The sequence below is a fragment of the Alligator mississippiensis genome, chromosome 4, assembly GCF_030867095.1.
Source record: "Alligator mississippiensis isolate rAllMis1 chromosome 4, rAllMis1, whole genome shotgun sequence".
Taxonomy (NCBI): domain Eukaryota; kingdom Metazoa; phylum Chordata; order Crocodylia; family Alligatoridae; genus Alligator; species Alligator mississippiensis.
The window spans coordinates 231,977,336-231,995,698 of NC_081827.1; the positions used below are offsets into that span (position 1 = coordinate 231,977,336).

Here is an 18,363-nt window from a genome sequence, read left to right on the forward strand (position 1 = left end):
ACCACTGAGGGAAGCACATGCATCATATGCTGGCACAGTATTGCCAAGGAGATCTGAAAAGGAAAAAGAGGTACCAAAATGAGAGATGGAAGGGATCACGTTTATGAAGCTGAAATTGTAAAAAATAAGCAATCCAAAGGATCTCAGGCCTATAATGTGCTACCTTCTGCCAGTAAAGGCTTCACAGGCAAAAAGTTCAATCGTCACTTTACCGCTAACAATATCTGGACACTGGAAAAAATGTCAGCAAGTAGGTCACTTGCAAGCAGGGCACTTGATTGAAAATGTAACCTCAAATCAGATAAGTAAAAAATGAAGGAACCTCTTAGTTGTATTTGATTTAGTCCCTTACTTTTGGCTCTTCAGAGTGCTTAGGTTATACAAATGAAATTTTAAATAACTCTTCCTGAGTGATAGAAATCCAATCCGTTTGATCACCTATGAATAACTAGAGCCAAAAATACGATACAGAGCCAGTCCTAATTTAGAAGGGAATCTTGGAAGGAGATTATCTGTGTCTCTTGGGTTTTTGTTCAACCCACTGAGCACCATGCAGCAAAATTCCATGCCAACTATGGTAGACATCCCAAATTCTTACATCTATTCTATATGAAAAACTTCAGACTGCATATTCCCAATGCAAGTGAACTTCAGAGAATGATGGAAACTTCTTTCCATCAGTTTTCTTTAGTTGCTTCATTTTTATGAGCTTGCAGTTGGGCAACTGTAGCATATTATAGGTCCAGGACATAAGCATGGTTAGGCACACCGCTCTCATGGATGAAAATTAAATCATTTGGACTTGAAACATACATACAAATATTTGACAGTGAACTCATTTTTAAAGGTCCAGTTTCCTCTCACTGAAAGAATAGTAACCAAGAGGTTCTGTGTACTAGTATATTCTTTGAACTAGATGATGATGCTAAAGTGCCATAATTGTTACCTCATTAATGTATCCTTATTCTTTTAATTTAGGAAGGTAGTAGTAGATTCTGGAAACAGCATACAGTCTGGGATTCAAGTGCTTGTACCCTGTATGAGAGGGGTGGCCAACCTGTGGTATGCATGGCAGCAAATGGTAGTGGCAGTTGTTGTGTGTGCACTGCACAATCTCCAGGCACTCAGTAAAGGAAAGCACTAGAATAATGATGGGGCTCAAGCTTCTGACCAGAGCAGAGTGCAGGGCAGGACACTGCTGCAAGATAGATGTCCCGACCAAGAGCCAGGTTAACTCTTCCCTGGCCCTGAAAATGCTGCCACATTCCCAGCTGTGGATCCTCCCCATATAAAACTGTGGTGGTAGTAGGGCCAAGGAAGTAGGACTAACTTGGCTCTTGGTAGTGACACCTCCTTTATAGCAGAAACTGTTCCTTAATTGGGGTGAAATTGTACACAGTATTTCTTGAAAACAGATGGATAAGGTTTGGGAAATTAATTTGAAGAAGCAGAGGAAGCTACTAATTTGCCCAGTGTACTCTTTAAGGGCTGAAGTATTTTGAACAGAAATACTGTTGATGCTTCTGGGGATAGATGCTCTCTTGCAAGGTATTCTTTAGAGCAGGGCTGCCCAGCCTCTAAGCAGCTGGGAGCCTCATACCCCATGGTCTACACTAACGGAGACTGCCATGGGCCCCAGGATTGGACACCGCATGCCTCTTGGCTGCACCACTGCTTTATAGTGCACCCCTTCTTGAGAATATTTAGAAAATTTTGATCAGTTTCATCAGCTTGGAACCTTTTCTAGATGACTGTATCTCAGCTTTGTGAGTCCCCTTCCCACCCTTCTTTATATTTTTGTGTTTTAGCAGCTTTTTCTTTCCTGAGGATTGAATGTACAGTTACGCTGAGAGGTGAGTTTTCAGTACCGTTGTAGAAAGGGGGTCTTGGAATTTACTAGCAGATAGGTATTTTCTGTATAAGGAGAGAATATTCAGCCTTTTTTCACTCATGCATTTATGTAGAATAGGTTTGGATATTTTGAACCTTGGCATTGTAGCATATTTTTCTTCTGTTCTGCAAAGGAAAGGTAAATATAGCAAAGCTGGAAGTTTCTTAATTGTATATTTGATAGTCATTGCTTAATGCTAGAAGCATATTAATAGGAAGAATTATATTATTTTTACTCATGTACCACACTTATTTTTCCCAAAAATAAGCCCTTCAAAATTCGGGTGCAGAGAAAGTGATTTTCTTTAACAGGGCTTCACTCCATGGAAGCATAGAACCATAAAGACACTATGTTACAAGATGGCGGGCGGTTTCTCGCTCCCTGCCAGGAGGGAAGGGATGCTGTTCTCCCCTTTTCACAGATGCTTTCAAATTGGCAATAGTTTTTGGCAAGTTTTATTTCATAGCAAAGATATAGGGGATGTGTAGAACTGAGGTACATGCCAATCCTATATCCCTTATCCCATATTCTTTTTATAAGATAAAAATTGCCAAAAAACTGGTGCCAGTTTGACTGTGCCCCTCTTCCTTGCTAGCAAGGAGATAAAAACTGACAGCCATCTTGTAGTACAGTGCCTTCATGGAAAGATCAGCTCTAAGCCATGACTGGAAGAATCTGTTCCCTTTTCCTCTAAAAACAAGGTGTGTATCTTATTTGGGAACGAGTGGTATGTGAAGAAATAGGATATATATGCCTTCCTAACCATGCATACTCTTGGAAACTAAAGGGATATTTAGCATCTCTGGAGTAGGCCTTAGACACCTATGTAGTTGGAATAGTTGTTCCATTAAATCTACTGGGGGTGTACTGCTTAAGATTTTTTTGGCCAATATTGATAGCTGATTATTAGCAAGCCATATTGGTCACTATGTCAAACTGCTGATATACTGCCTGGCAACTTGGAGAGCAGCATCCGGCCAGTAAGTCTGTGGGGGGAAGGGGCATGGGGGGCAGCAGATTGAGGCCCCCATGGTGAGGGAGGGAGTGGGGCAGGGGCAGGCACTGCCCAGCCAGGGCAGCGTGGAGTAGGGCACGGGATGGAGCCACGGGTCACTGATCCAAAGGGTGTGGGGGGGCTGCCCCCCAGGGGAGGCATGGTGGGGCATGTGCTCCCTGGATTTGTGCGTGGGGCAAGGGCAGACTGCCCACTGCAGCCCCTTCCTGTCAGGGGGCTGGGCCGGGGCTGCATTCAAGGCGGGCAGGGCAGGTGGCAGAGGCACTGGGGCAGGGCGTTACAGGATGGGCTACAACCCCCCCAAATCTTCTCTAGCCACACTGTAGCCCCCCTCCCTGCCTTCCCTGAGTGCAGCCCCAGCCCAGCCCCACCACCAGGAACAGGCCGCAGTGGGCAGCCTGCCATTGTTCTGTGTACAGATCCGGAGGACACATGCTCCCCATGCTTCCCCTGGGGATGCACACAGTGGTGGGAGCTGCCCCCTGGCACACCTGAACAAGCCACCCATGGCTCTGTCCCACACCCTGCCCCAGCCCTGCTGGGCAGCGCCTTCCCCTGCCCCAGTCCCAGCCTCATTTCCTTCCTCACTATGGGGGCCTTAATCTGCCCCAACATGCCCCTTCCCTCCCCTATGCCCTTTCTTCCCTGCAGACTTACCAGCCAGACGTTGCTCTGTGCACTGACAGGCTGCAGTCCTGGACACGTACATGCACACAGCATTTATCTGTGACATTATTGTCCACGTTGGCCAAAAAAAGCCAATTACTGATAATGTCAATTTTCCTTTTATCGGTGCCAATAAAATATGGACCAACATACTGGTGTACCTCTAAGATCTACCTTGATAACTGTCTCCTGTGGGACAATTGTGTTGTCACCTAGGACAGGTCTCTGAGTGAGTCTCAGGAAACAGTTGCATGAACATATGGTGAAAGAGGTCTTAATGACTGTGATGCATTGTCACATCAGCATTTTGCATATGTAGTAGTTTTAGTTGAGCTGGGCCAGGAGTACCTCTGAGAACTGTTTACGTATTTTTGTATTTAAAACTGAGGCACTTTGTTCCCATCCGCCTAGTATCATGTGTCTGTCTCACGATGTGCCAGTGGCAAATAATTCATAGTCATGGGTTTGCATTAGCATCAAAGAAGTTGCCAGCCTTTGAGTAATAGTCCACATTTCTAGGGAAGTTACTCAGTGAACTTGGTTGCCTTTGGAGAGCGAAAACGAGACAAGAGGGAAGACAGTGTGTGACCTTGTGTTGTAAAGCCACTAATAGTCAGGACTTTTCTTCAGGGAAGCTTGAATCACCATTACAGATTAAATGGGGGGGTTTTTCAGTGAAAAGATATCTAATTTGATTGACAGTATTTTTATCCATAAAAATTACTTTTAAAAAAGAAAACGATATTTTTGGGGGTGGTTGTAAAAGCTTGTTAAATCTTGTGCATATGCCAAGGTATTTTTTATTAATTTGAGTTAACCTTGTAAATTAATGCCCTCTAACATTATTTATCATTTAAAGAAAAAATAACCCTTCTCAGTTTTGTAGTTAAATAAAAGATGAAATAAAAGATAGTGAGAGCTTGGTTGGCATTTTAGGAAATATCCTCTCTATGGGCACAATAACGCAGAAATGTTTATAACAATAAGCATAATAATACTGTTTTTGTTACTTGACATATGTGGAGAATTTTATTTTATTTTGCTAAGCTTTTTATGAACAATGTTGATATTATGTAATGAAGCACAATGTTATGTGATATTATGTAATGAAAAGTTTTATTTTTGTAAATTTGGCTGTTTGACTGAAATTATTATTACCGATATGTAATTTTTATTTTAACAGCTTTTCATAGGAGCTTGTTTTTTTAAACTATAACAGCCATTAAAGATGCTTTCATTATGAAAAAGTAATTGAATTGAAGATTTTACTGTCATGACATATGACCATATTTCTGCCATGATGGCACTTGTCCATTTTGGATTATTTTCTGACTATGAATACGATGTGATTTCTTGTTACAGTGAATGACAGCATGATGTATAGCATACTTGAGATGGTATATGAACAGAGCATAGTTGGAAAATTGCTGTGATGATTTTTATTTTACGTCTCAAGCCTGCATACTATTGAAAAAAAATGTGTAACAGACAACTCACGAAAAACAGAAGGGGAAACCTTGAAAAATTACAGGGAAATTTCCATAACAGATCACTAGTAATGCTGATTTAATAATGATTTCCTGTCATGAACTATTTTTATCATATGCTTGCTCTCTGACGTGGCACTCTATTTAACATTTTTGAGAGCCATATTTTAATCAGATTAAGCTCAAGGAAACCGATAGGTATCTGTTTGGCTCATGGGTTTTGCTTCTGTTTCTTATTTAGTCACAAGACTATTGTTGCTGGAATCTTTTGAACATATTTTGCTTCAATTGCATCAGGAGTGCAGTTTATATTGTGTAAGTCTTAAGGTTGCATACCAGTGGTTTTCAGGATATATGCACTAAATGTACTACAGAAATATTTTGCAAATTAAAGGCGACTAATATAAAATTTTCTTTACTTTTTCAATGTGATTAACTAGCTAAAAATACTCATCTATTTTTAGTTTCAAATGTAGTAATGTTTCCTAGGAACAAACTAACCAAAAACAATGTTAGGAAAGGCTGATACTAAATAATACTGCCTTCTAATCTGCTTACGTAAAACAAAAATCCTTAATAAAACAGCAGATATTTTGGAGTTATTTTATTTGATATGTAACATGAACAATCTGTTTCATACATTAGATTTCATGACTATAAAATGGTATGCTTAATAAGCATATTTTAATTTCATTATTTTCATGTTATGAAGCCTTTTATTAAGCCAGATCAAGGGACAAGTTTGTATGCAAGTTTGCTAGTCATACTCTCCATCCTCTGTGGGCTGCATAAATTTAGGAACTAATCAGACAAGGTGGCCAGCACTCTGTGTTATTAACTGTCTCTGATTGCTAATGGATTTAGTACCTGCATAGAGGTTCTCAGCACTCTGCAGCATCAGATTATAGGACCCAATTTATTAAATGATTGTTATTTTAAGTTCATAAACTGAATATGTCTAATGGTTGTATCTGCATATACAAATACAGTGTTGCTCACACAAAGTAGAGTCTGTGTTAGAAGGGTTCATACTTATAAATTCCTCTGTTGGAGTATTTACTTGGGTGACATATCAAGTATCTAATACAGGTTACTCTCCATGAGAAAATTAGCTGACCTTTAAAGACTTGACATCAACTCATTATACAAAGAAGTTCTAACTGAGGGGGAAAAAAAAACATTCAGCATGCTAGCCATTTTCTTTCTAAATTTTGAAGCCACAACATAGAATGTACATATAGGGTCAAATGTGGGTGTTGATCTTATGCCTGCAGTACACAATGAAATAAATGGGATTTGCACTTTTGTATTTTGTACACTGGGCAGATTTTAACTGTTGCAATTTATGTCGGTACAAATAGTATATTTTATTTAAATACTATGGATAAAAGAAAACACAGCTTTTCACTTTTTTTCTACAACATTTCCCTTAAAAAAACCAATAGCTGTAGATTTTCAGGCCTTTTTTACAAACCATAATAGTATGCTGATTTCTTCAGTGTCTTAAAATAATGCCTTTTAGACTGCCATAGGGCATATGTGATGGATACCAATTAGCTGGTAGGATGCAGTCAACTGAATTGGCATAGTACTGTATGTTAATCTCAATAGTGTTTCACTTTGTTGACCATTATAAAGAGGCATTTACTATAAGATATGATACTGCACATAGGAAGGCTAGGGGAAGAGCCCTTAATTTTAATTTCAGAACTGACAAATGACAGTTTGAGAAATTCAATGACAAATTCATTGAGGCAGTTTCTAAAACAAACCATCTTAAATCTTTTTCCTCTGTGCTTTTATTATCCCTCAGTAGAAAAGCATATCAGACAAAAGGATCTTTTGAAAATGTCTGACATAATGATGATTTTAGGAATATAATGCAATTTTGCTATACTTAAAAACAGTCACATTAGGAAAATATTTCATAATTATATTGTGGGATGCATTTCAGGTGAACTTAAATACAGCACCCTAAGCAAATCTGTACTTTTTGAAATTTTGACTGGATCTTACAACATTTGTTGAAATCCTTACAAGATAGTCATCTATTTGTAGCATCATATAGGTCTGTCTCCCCATCTGTCTCTGTTTTTCATGAAGACTAGGTTCTGGTACATTTTTTTTTCGTTTTAGTACTTATTCATTGAGCTACTACAATGCCATTTCTATGATAGTTATTTGTCCAACAGCTTTATTGATCATTTGTGATTAAAATACAAGAATTTTTCTGATTGAAAAACTTAAGCAATCAATGGATTCAGGTTAATTTAGGCTTAAGTATTATGGTAGAAACAGTTAATTAATCAAAATCCTATTATGTAATATGTAATAATTACATTGATAATGCTATGTTAAACCAAAATCTAAGGAAAAGGAAGGAGGTTATAAAATAGCTCAGTACATGTATTTATTTTCAAATAAAATACAAACATAACTTATATATTAAGCCAGATTTATTATGGAAAGTATATGACTTTTATATGTAACTACTCTTCAGGTTCATAATCCATATGAGTAAACCCTTGTTTAACAGGATATCCTTGAGATTATTATTATTATTGTTATTATTAGTGACCTGACTAAAATAGTCTCATCTGATTTAACTAAAATCTTTGCATTACTTGGCAGTGCGTTGGGTTTTTTTTTGGTTTTTTTTTTTTGTATGTGGTGCTTAGAGCTCATTGAAGCTCAAATGGTACAGGAAATGCAAATCATGCAAATCGTCCTCACACTGACACGATGTACAGTGGCGTGAGTGAGAAGCAGTACGTATGGCTCGTGGGCTGGCCACATAAAAGGAGTCATTTAAAGACCAGATGAGCTAAAGCTGGGTTTAGTTAGACTATGTGTGAGCTTCAAAGCTTATAGAATAGCATCCTTTCTGAAAATAAAATTTATTTTATTAAGAACACCTGCACCAAGTTCTTAAACAGTGAGAACATATATAGATGTACATTACATTAAATATATGCCATATTTAACTCAGAAGGAGTAAAATTATTTTTGTAAAGTCAGGTATGTAGGAATGTATAGCATAGTATGTTCTGTCTCATTTATCCACGCAGTGTGTAAGAAGAGAGTTATTGTGCTTGCTTGCCGTGTACACTTAAAAGCCTATCTGACCTCCTTTTTCAGGTAAAATAACGAATGAAGGCAAAAGGGAGTTGTCCTAATAAAAAGGGCAAAATGGGTGCTCTGTGTGTGGTTTATGGGTTAGAGATAGAGAGCTATGAGTAATTTCCTTGGTTTGTTTAGAGTTTGTAAAAGAACTTTTATTTTTTTCCTTAAGAAAACTAAGATCTGTTGCATTTTTTAATGATTCTGAGCATCTGTTTATTAAAAATAGTATGCTGAGAGCATATACATTAACACAGTAAAATAATTGCATAGAGTATTGTGGCACTGGATGCTGTGACAACCAACACGGAAGTTATGTTGCTTTAGGTTTTGAGTTTATTTAGGCTTTTTAATTTAACTGTTATATGTGAAACAGTGCTGGATTTAGGACATTGAAAAAGTATGCACTCAATTTGAGTAGTAAAATAAAGATTGCTAATAGCAGAATATTATAATTTCTTTTCTTACCTTAAAACCAAATTTATAAATAATGAATGATTAAAATACATTTTTAAGAACACATTGACACAGGTGCTTATCATAATTAACGTTGGCATGGGTGACTTTTTGGATGTAATTACAACCTTAAGCGGGAAACCAGAGATGAATTATCTCTTAATATGTTCAGGGATTTTCCTCTCATTTGAACCCTATTAGGGGTTTGACACAGTACACTGTCCACAAGAGTGGAAGAAAAGTTTCTCATGGACTTGATTCTATAAACTTTATTTTTCAGTTGTTGTTATTTATGTGAATAAGGACATCTATCTTGAGTAAGTTCATGACCCTGCAAACCTATTTCATACATTTCTTACAGGACACACTTTTTGATACAGCTTTCTTTGATTCCTGCCCAATTCTTCAATGAATAGAGTTACACTTCTAATTTCTGCTGATACATTTGGCACTTTGCTTCATATTATATGTAGCTTGTATGAGGAAATCCTGTTTTAATATCTTATTGATGAGTTGCTTTCTTACCTTGACCTCCCATGGTCCCTTGTGTAGAATCATATTTTTTTCAAACAGTTTTTATAATACCATCCTTCCTTTCCTTTGTATGTCACATCAGGGCCAGGGCCAGGGTTAAAATAATTTGTGAAATAGGCAACACACCAGGCTGTGGCTATGCTAGGAACATGTTCTGCCCTGAAGTGGCAGGGCTGCCATTTTCTATGGCTAGTAGTGGTCTACTCTTACTCTTCTTTGGACAGATTCCTCCTACCATAGTGCCAGCCTGTGATTTAGTCAGAAGCCTCCAGAAGTCTTCCCTGAGATGAAAAGACCCCCCTACAGAAGTTCATTGGATATAATACACTTGAAACACACACTTGAATCATAATTTTAGAATCATAATTAAAATAAAATACAGATGAGTACCTAAAGCTATCACAAAATTCCAGGAACTAGGACCATGAGGAATATATCTAGGCCTTTATTCAGTTCTTCCTTATGTAATTTCTATTTTCACGTGTATGGCAAGTGTCCCTATATATTTTTTACATTAGATGCCATGCTGAAATTCCTGTGTACAGCTGTAGGGTTGTTGGTTGTAGCCATGTTGCTCTAAGGACATAGGCAGACAAGGTTCTTGGGGTAGATGTACCCCAAGAACCTTGTCTGCCTGTGTAAAGATATGGATGTTTTTAGAGAAAAACGGTTAGTAGTACTGTGTTTCTTGGATTAGAATTTGTTGTCTAATTCCTTCCTAAACTAAATGAAGCAGGTACAAAGATTCAAAGCCAGATATCTCCCCCATCTTATGCAAGTACTATAAGGCTATAGGATCATGCTTATACTCCCGGGCTCAGTGGGTATTTATCTAAAGTGCAACAACTCAACTCCAACAGGAGAGACTGTGGGTGCCTATACATGTGCTCCAATGCATTCTAATTAGAATGCTCTAGCATTGCCGCAGCATCATATGTATAAGCCCCTGTAGATTTAAAAATAGCTGCTCGGGTGCTTTAAGTAAAGCTCGTTGAATGAGCTTTAGTTAAAGCATCCCATTCTCTGGAAACTGCTCTAATTAAAAGTCCCCCTCCCACCTCCAAGCACATGTATAGGCACCCTAAGTGTGTACAACCCTAGAAAAACCTTATATCTCAGTAGTTACAGTTATTACCTTAAAAGTGTGAGATCCAAATTCAAGTCCTGTCTCATAATCAGGCAGACAAGGGGATTTTATTTTGGATTTAACACTGTCTAGGTCAGTGCTGTAACCATAGGGCTTTAGCAGGCCTTCTCAGAGGTTGAGAGAGGCCTGGGCCACTTCCATTTTTTGAGGCTCAAAATGCAATGCAATAATTTGTAATAAATGTTCCTTTTTTATTTAAGAAGTGCTTTTCTAGTTTTTTTCTTCTTTCAATCCTGTCAGTATATCTCTGTGTCTGTATGTATAACCTCATTTGGAGATAACATCAAAAGTCTAAATTTGAGGTCCTCCGTGAATGAGAGGCCCGGGCCAAATGGCTCTCCTGGCCTCTCCTGTGATAGGCCGTGGGCTTTAGTGGAGCGGTGCTGAATGTTTTCTACAAATGGGCTAAACCTTCAAATCAGAAATGGGCTGAAAGCCGCATAGAAAAGCATTATTGTTCTATACTGTAGCATATCCTGCTATTAAGTATTTCAAGTAATATTAGAAAGGAAAACTTACATTTTAGGTTTGCTAATACAAAGTCTAAAGTTTTATATTCTGTAGTATTATTTTAAATTTTATGAAAATAATTAAAATTTAGAATCATTACAAAAAGGAATAATAATAAGACCAACCATCATATTACACAAGATAATTAAAGAAGTCTTTGAGCTGAGAGATGACTACTTGTCCTGTACCTTACTTCAGCTCCCTGTGCTTCCCGAGTTTTTTAGTAGGATCTCTGGAAGGGTGAGCTACGTGCTTTGGGAATGCTGTGGGAGCAGGACCATGCTGTGCCCCACTGCAAGGGGACTTCCTTTGAAATAATATTTTTAACCCCTCAGGGGCTCTGTCCAGCCCTGTGCTATGCCAGAGCCCCTGGGCATGTGTTCATGGTGGGGTTGCCAAGGACAGTTCTCCACTGCCTTTCCCCATTCAGCTGCCAAAGTTTTCACAGGGCCCTGTTGCCTTCCTCCACTCCCTCGGCCTACTGAATTCAGCAGCAGTGAAAAGAGAGGCCAAGCAGCAGTGGCAGCATTTAGCTCCTGTGCTCCAAAGCCACATGAAACCTCTGAGCTCGCTGGCATGTCAATGCAGGTAAACACTGCTGCTGCTCATACTTTCCTTTCTATTATCCATTTTCACTGCTGAATTCAGTGGCAGGGGAAAGGAGGGGATGCACGGTAGGCGCATTGCGCTGACATGCTGATGATAGGCTGTTTGCACTGGCTTCATGGGCCGCACTTGGCCAAGAAGTTAAGCAGCACTGCTTTAGACTCTAAAGGTGCAAGGGGCAGGGGGGGGAGGAAGACAGGCAGGGGGGACACAGCCTCCTCCTTGGTTTTGTGAATTGTGTCTAAGTTAAGTGTCCTTGTGAAACTAGCCCACAAATCAAAACATTTTGCTTCTGAAGTAGCAAAGGGAGCCCTTGATGATTTTGGATTTTTTCCAGCCAGAATTGTTCACTAAATTCAGCTCATATTTGCAAATAGTTTTGAATGCCCTGATACTGCAAATCATTTCAGCTGTGAATAAATGATCAGCTAAAAAAAATTCCCAGTTCCATTAGTAAGTGGGACCCTGGGTACTAGCAGGTTTTCAGTAAACATGGTAGCTGACCCTTTTAACCAAATAAGTTTGAATTTGTAATATACTTGTGAAGCCCAAGTACTGGTTTGATGCTCACCTTACAGTTATTATTGTCATCTTCATCGTTGTCTTCTTTTTCTTTCTTCCCTCTTCTTGTGTCCTTGTCATAAACTAGATGTTTTTCCAGACTCTTTCCATTGCCGCAGCAAGGTACTCCTTTGTACAGTTCTCACCAAGGAGTCGGCAAATATGCAAGTGCTCCCTATTCTGCACTTCACCACACTTGCATATATTCATGAAATTAGATTAGCCCCATTTGATCATGTTCCTTTTTGATCATTTGGGTTGCGTGTGCAGGCAATACTGGCATTACCAAGTTGGCCAATCTAGATCTGCCCCTCTTGGAAGGTCCTCCTGGGGTTTGGGGTCCATTTCAGAGCATGTAATCTTTCCTCCCATAATCTCAGTCTCTCCCTGTCAGCCATTGTGTCCAATGATCCAACAACTGTCACAAAACTCTTTTGTGTTTTCAGCCATTTAGGGTGTGTGTAGATGAAATGGGGGCCCTAAATTGAAGTGATGGGTTTTTAAAAACACCACTTCAATTTAGGTCCCTTTAAACCCCTGTGTTGAGCACACACCCTGCTGACTTACCTGCCTCTCTGGCAGCAGGCAGGGGAGGGTGAGCTTCCAGTGGGCAGAGCGCTCCCTGGACTTTAGGGGGGGTTGGTGCTTCCCTCCGTGGCAACGGCAACCCCCCACTAGGCAGCACCCGCCCGCAGGCACCCAGCTCGGGCAGTCCTGGGGAGCACCATAGCCACGGAGGGAAGCACCAGGCTCCCACGCAGCTCAGGCAGGCAGGCAGGCAGTCTAGTGGAGAAAAGAAGGCTCGCTGCTTTTCTTGGGCAGAGCCTGCCTTCCTGGGCTGCTACCAGGCTGCCTGCAGGGCTTCCTGTAGAGCCCCTGAGCTGTACGGAGCCTGGTGCTTCGCTTCGTGACTGTAGGGGCAGCAAACTAAAACTCTTCCTTGGAGTTTTAGTTTTCTGCCCTCCAAGTAATTTAAGGCGCATTACACTGCTGAATTTGCTATAGCAGCTGTAATTAGTATGCAGTATGCTACCGATGTGTGCAAACACCGATACCGTTAAAGCAGTGTAAATGCATTTAGCCCACTTTAAAGTGTTGTGTACACATGCCCCTTGTTTTGTATACACACTCCCTTAGTTACTTTTGCGTGACCATGCCTGGGGTTTTCCGTCTGCCATGATCTTTCTTTCTGGCTCACTACCTTTATTCTGATATCAGGCAGTGCAATGTCAGCTAGGCTATCTTTTCGTGTTGGTTTGAGACATCCTGTTATTTCATGATAGCTGTCATCAGAGGTGACCTGAGCAGGGTGTGGGGCCTGGGGCAAATCAGCCTGTGCAGGGCCCCACTCCTGGACCCAATGAAGCCAGCAGTGGATTTGGGGGGGAGAAAGGGTGTCGAGCTGCTGGAGTCACTAGGTTCGGTGGCAGGGGGGAGGGGTGCTGAGCAGCTGGACATGAAGCCGGTGGCAGCGCGGAGTTGCCGCGGGCACTCCACCGAGCTCTGCCGGGCTCCCCAAAGCGCGGGGCCCGGTGCAGTCACCCCGATTTGCCCCCCCCCGGGACAGCCTTGGCTGTCTTGGGTCTATTTTCTTGGCCTGAACTGATCGTTCACAAGGCAATAGCAGTGGTTCATAATGTAGTTGGGTTCATGCCTCACTTTGAGGTGACCAACTTTCAAAGTATGTTATTGCAAACACTGACTTTCCCTTTCATTTTCTCTACATGTGCTTTGAAGGTAAGTGTTCGGTCCAGTGTAACCCCCAAGCACACAGAGTTCAGGTGTTTCCATCACAGGTTATGTTTATTTTCCACTTGGCTTCTCTGTCATGTAGATGAAAAGGTGTGACTTGTGTCTTGGTTAGGTTGGTAAAAAACTGGTTCTTATTATAGTAATCGGAGAGGTTTCTCAATGTGCATGTCAGTCTGTTCTTGACAGTGGTGAAGTCTTTCTCTTGTGATGTGATGTGATGCATAGATCGCCAGCATCAGAGCTGACCTGAGCAGGGTGCGGGGCCCAGGGCAAATCAGCCCATTCAGGGCCCCATCTCCACTCCACTTCCATGGGCCCAAGATCCGAAGAAGTTGCTGCTGCCATCAGTGGCGGGGGTGGGTGGGTGGGTGGGTGGGTGGATAGTGAGCAGCTGGATGTGGAGCTGCCGCTTCTCCCAGCTCCACAATGCCGCTGTTCCGGAGCTCCTTAAATTACTCTGTATGGGTTGGTCATTGGTATAAATGTTAAAAAGGATCGGTGCTAGCAGGCTACCCTGTGGTAAGCCATTTCATTCTCATCTCCACCAGCTTTGTTTCTTGCATCATTCTGTGTAAAAGCATCTATTCTCCAAAAGGGAATGGATGAGCTGCACTAGGTGGTAGTCATGTGTCATATCTTAGACTTTGTCAAGCATGTTTTGGTGGTTGACTGTGTTGTATGCCAGCAGTAGGTCTAGAAACAAAGCACCTGTTATCATCCCTTTCTTGAATCTATCTTCTATATGCTGGGTAATGTTTAGTATTTGACTACTGCAGGACTTGCCTGGTCTGAAACTGGATTGCTCTGGTATTAGATGTTGTTTGATATGAGGTGAAAGGCAATGGAGAATAAGGTGTTTGTAAAGCTTATAAAGATGGCACAGAAGTGACACTAGCCTAAAGTTCTCTGGGCCAGAGGCATACTTCCCTGGCTTTAATAGAGCTATGAAAAGCTTGTTGCCATAATTTAGGTATTCTAAGGGTTGATGAGCAATTATTAAAAAAAGTGCAATACCTGTAAATTGGTTGCAGAACCAAAGTGTTTGATCTGTTCTGTGTGGATGTCATTGAGTCCAGCTGCTTTGCTGTTCTTCAGGTAACTTTTCTGGTATGAAGTTCATTCATTGTGTATGGCTTGCTAAAATGATTTTCCTACAGATCAGTTTGCTGTCTAATCCATATTTTAGGCTGTTTGTTTGAAGCTTTATTGTTGAGCAGAAGTTGGTGAGCAGAAGTTGGTGAACCACCTGCTTAGTTGTGATGTTGTGGTGTTGCTGCACTTTCTTTGAGTCGTTACTCAGCTTGCAAATGGTAAACCATGCTTTCCTGCTAGTGTGGGTCATATCTATTCCTTTGATCAATTCTTTCAATTTCTGTCACCTTTCTTCTTAGAGCTTGTTAGTTAGGGCTGTCTCTGCCGCAATAGCGTCTTCTGAGAAAGCATTGTTGTGCCAAATTCATTAATTAATTTAGCAGAAAATGGCAGGTAAGATGGACTGAATGATTAGTAAGCTATTTTGTCCAGCTTCAAAACTAGATTAAACAGTTAGGGACATTAGCACACACCTATAACAGAAGAGTGACATATTTACATTAGACTTTCCATGCAGATGCCTTTTGCTCTTCTGCTAGATACCCTCTTCATCAAAGCCTGGGGTCTTCTCTCACGGGTGCCTGGATTCTCAAATCACTAGTATAACTGGTGTGCTCAGTTGCTGGGAGACTTTGCTTATCACTCTCTGATTCTGGTTCTGGCTAGTCTCACAGAAACCAACCAACTGTTCAATGGAGACTTTGCTGTGTCAGTCATTCCATCACCACAGGGATTCACTGGTCTGGCCCCGGAGTGATCTAACCACTGTCACAGGAAATCAACCATTCAGCGCACAGCAGTGACCATATACCATGGCTCAACACCTCATCAACTCTCAGGCACACGGACAGATGTGTGAGTTCACATGGACTCAGTCGGATGTGCCACACGTGGACTTAGACTTGCACTCTCAGATGCACACAAACTCAGATGTGTGCAACAACACTTCTTCAGTGTTTTTTTTATAGCAGTGGGTGCTTGGTAACTCACCACTTCTTCATTATCCAGTCAGACATTGGATATTCCAGTTTCCTTGACGACCAAGCCTTCCACTACTCTAAACTGCAGCAATCTTTCCCTCTTTTCTCCCTCAACCAATTACTCCCTCTCTTGCAGCTTGCAGTTTGACACCTCTTGTTGTCCTTCACGGGATGTGGTCCTGCAGGATGGCCATGATCTCCCCAAGGCCACCTTACCGTGCCAAGTTGGCCCAATGGGCACCTGCGATTCTCGCCCGCCATGTCTTTGATGGAAAATATATAGTAGGGAGGCTGCCTTTACGTCCTCTTGGACATGGTTTGCTGTACTCTCTGACCCCGTGGACTCCCGGACCCCTGGTGGGTCCCGCTCCAAGACAGACGTCACAATGGGTGTTTCGGGGCACCCTAGCCTTGTGGGATATGTGTGGCTCCAACCACCCCTTTACCACGCCCCAAGCCTTGCTGATAGTTTTGATGTTGGTCTGGGCCTTGTTATAATTTGGCCCCCTTGTCCTCCCTGGGCTCTCTGCACCCCTGTCTTGCTTGGCGCCTCACTGGCGCTTGAGTTCTCTCTGGCGCTGGGGTCGGTGCACCCCAAATACTGCGCCCTCTCTGGTGCTGGGGTCGGTGCACCCCAAATGCTGCGCCCTCTCTGGCACTGGGGTCCCCACATTGCTGTGGGCCTCCTATGAGGCCTCCTTCATCTCTTACTAGCCTCATTCAAACCACCGGTATTGTGGAACAACAAGCAAAGCACAAGCCCCTGGGTTATAACATAATACAAAAGACAAAGGTGTGCTCTGCCCCTTTAAGAGCATCGAACTACATCTCCGGCACTAAGTCTCTAGTGAGCAAGGGTACCTGCAGAGCTCATGGAGCCCCATTAACCCTGGGTGCAGCATATTAGGCGATTGCTGCGTCACTGGGCACTTCCTTCCCGGAGGCTCTTTCCCTTCTGGCTGCCAGCAGGGAACTGACTTTCCTAGTTCCAGCCCTGGGGTTTATATATGAGCCAGGCCCTGCCCCTTCCGGTCAGCTGACCGCTGGCAGGTGTGGGCCACTATAGCTTGTTCTGGCTGCCCTGGTAACCAGCAGCTGGGGCTTCCAACTCACTGCTAGGGCTCTTCCCCTAGCAGTTTCAGCTCTTCAAAGGAGCAGGGCACCCCAGTCAATAATTTTTAAGTCAATTAAGGGTCAAAATGAAACATTGCACATGCTCAATCACGGAAAAGTAGGACAGAGGTTGAAAGTTCACCTTCTCTAGGTGTTTCTGAACTAGGCCTCAACTGTGCATGCTTAATAACAGAAGAGAGCAATCGTACAGAAACAAAAACCTGGGGTCTACAGGATCTCTTTGAAACATTTGCTGGTATTTTTTGTATTCAGCTGCTAGTGTGGGAGTAAGTGCTGGTATATACTTAGTTCTGCAGCCTTGAGATATGTACCTCTTGAAGGTTTTGCAGTTTCACATAAAGGTTGTAGTTGTCTGAGACTTGTTCAATGTTACTTTTTGTCAAGGTCTTCAGAAAAGCCTCTCTATTTAAAATTGAAGCATCTGTGTATTTGTATTTGCAGTTACAGCTGCTGTTGTATTGATAGCGATTGGTCTGTGCTGTGTCAGGGGAATAGGTTCTAATATGTCTTTTTTGGGCATAACCTCTATATTGCTATCAACAAAGCTGAGGTCTGGATTATAGTTTTGTCTCCATCAGGAGCTACTCGAAGACCCAGGTAGGTAGCTTGGAGTCATGGATCAGGCTTAGGTGGTGTGCCTTGGTCCACCTCTTGACCAGGTTGCCATTCTCATCATTTTCACTGTAACCCCATGTGACACTGTGGCTATTAAAATTACTTTACTTTTTTGTGGTCTATGTTTCCTGGGCTTGCAAATGCAAAACACTTCTCTGGAGACTTATATATGGGTGTTATTGAGATGTTGTCCTTATCAGTGGTCAAGATTTCACTGTCATTTTGTTCTCTCATTGATGTTGTGATGATGACAAGCTCTGGTTTTATGAATATAGTGCTGCCATATTTTTTGTGCTACATTTCGATGGCTAATTTCATCCCAGGAATCAATGGCTTATTGCTGTTTGACCCTCTGTCTCTTGGAGACAGAGCATATGACCATTGTAGTCAGTGCAAATCCTGGAAAAAATATCCTGTTTAACGCTTGTGAGCCCTCTTTGTTTACAGAGATGACTGTCAGTGCTGACTGAAAAAGGTCCATGATTGTGACATAGCAGATCAACCTTTTGTGAGTTAGAGGTTTGCATTATATACGTTTTGAGATTGTTGATGACAAAGTAAGCAAGCTTCCCTTGGTTAATTTAATTATTAATTATTATTATTATTAATTTAAATTAGTAAATTAAACCAAATTATTCCCTTGGATAATTTAAATACTCCTTACTATGCATCCTTATTTCTAATCCTTTCTAGTCCCCATTGCCATGTCCAGATACACTGTTGCTCTTGGACCCAGGAAATACTATTTTCCTGAACTATTTAACCACATTCTTTCCCTTACACTGACTGCTTTGTAA

The 18,363-nt window shown here is 41.5% G+C and overlaps 1 protein-coding gene across 8 annotated transcripts in view; it reads left to right on the forward strand.

The window, feature by feature from the left end:
- The window catches only part of GTDC1 (glycosyltransferase like domain containing 1), a 302,948-nt gene that overhangs the window by 129,911 nt on the left and 154,674 nt on the right, over positions 1-18,363 (forward strand). The window contains exon 1 of one of the 8 annotated variants that reach the window (XM_019480238.1): positions 17,484-17,548. The exons of the other annotated variants lie outside the window; for them this stretch is intronic. The gene's annotated coding sequence lies outside the window, so the exon portion shown is untranslated. Of the gene's footprint in view, positions 1-17,483; positions 17,549-18,363 lie in introns of those variants that run through there. 8 annotated transcript variants of the gene reach the window in all.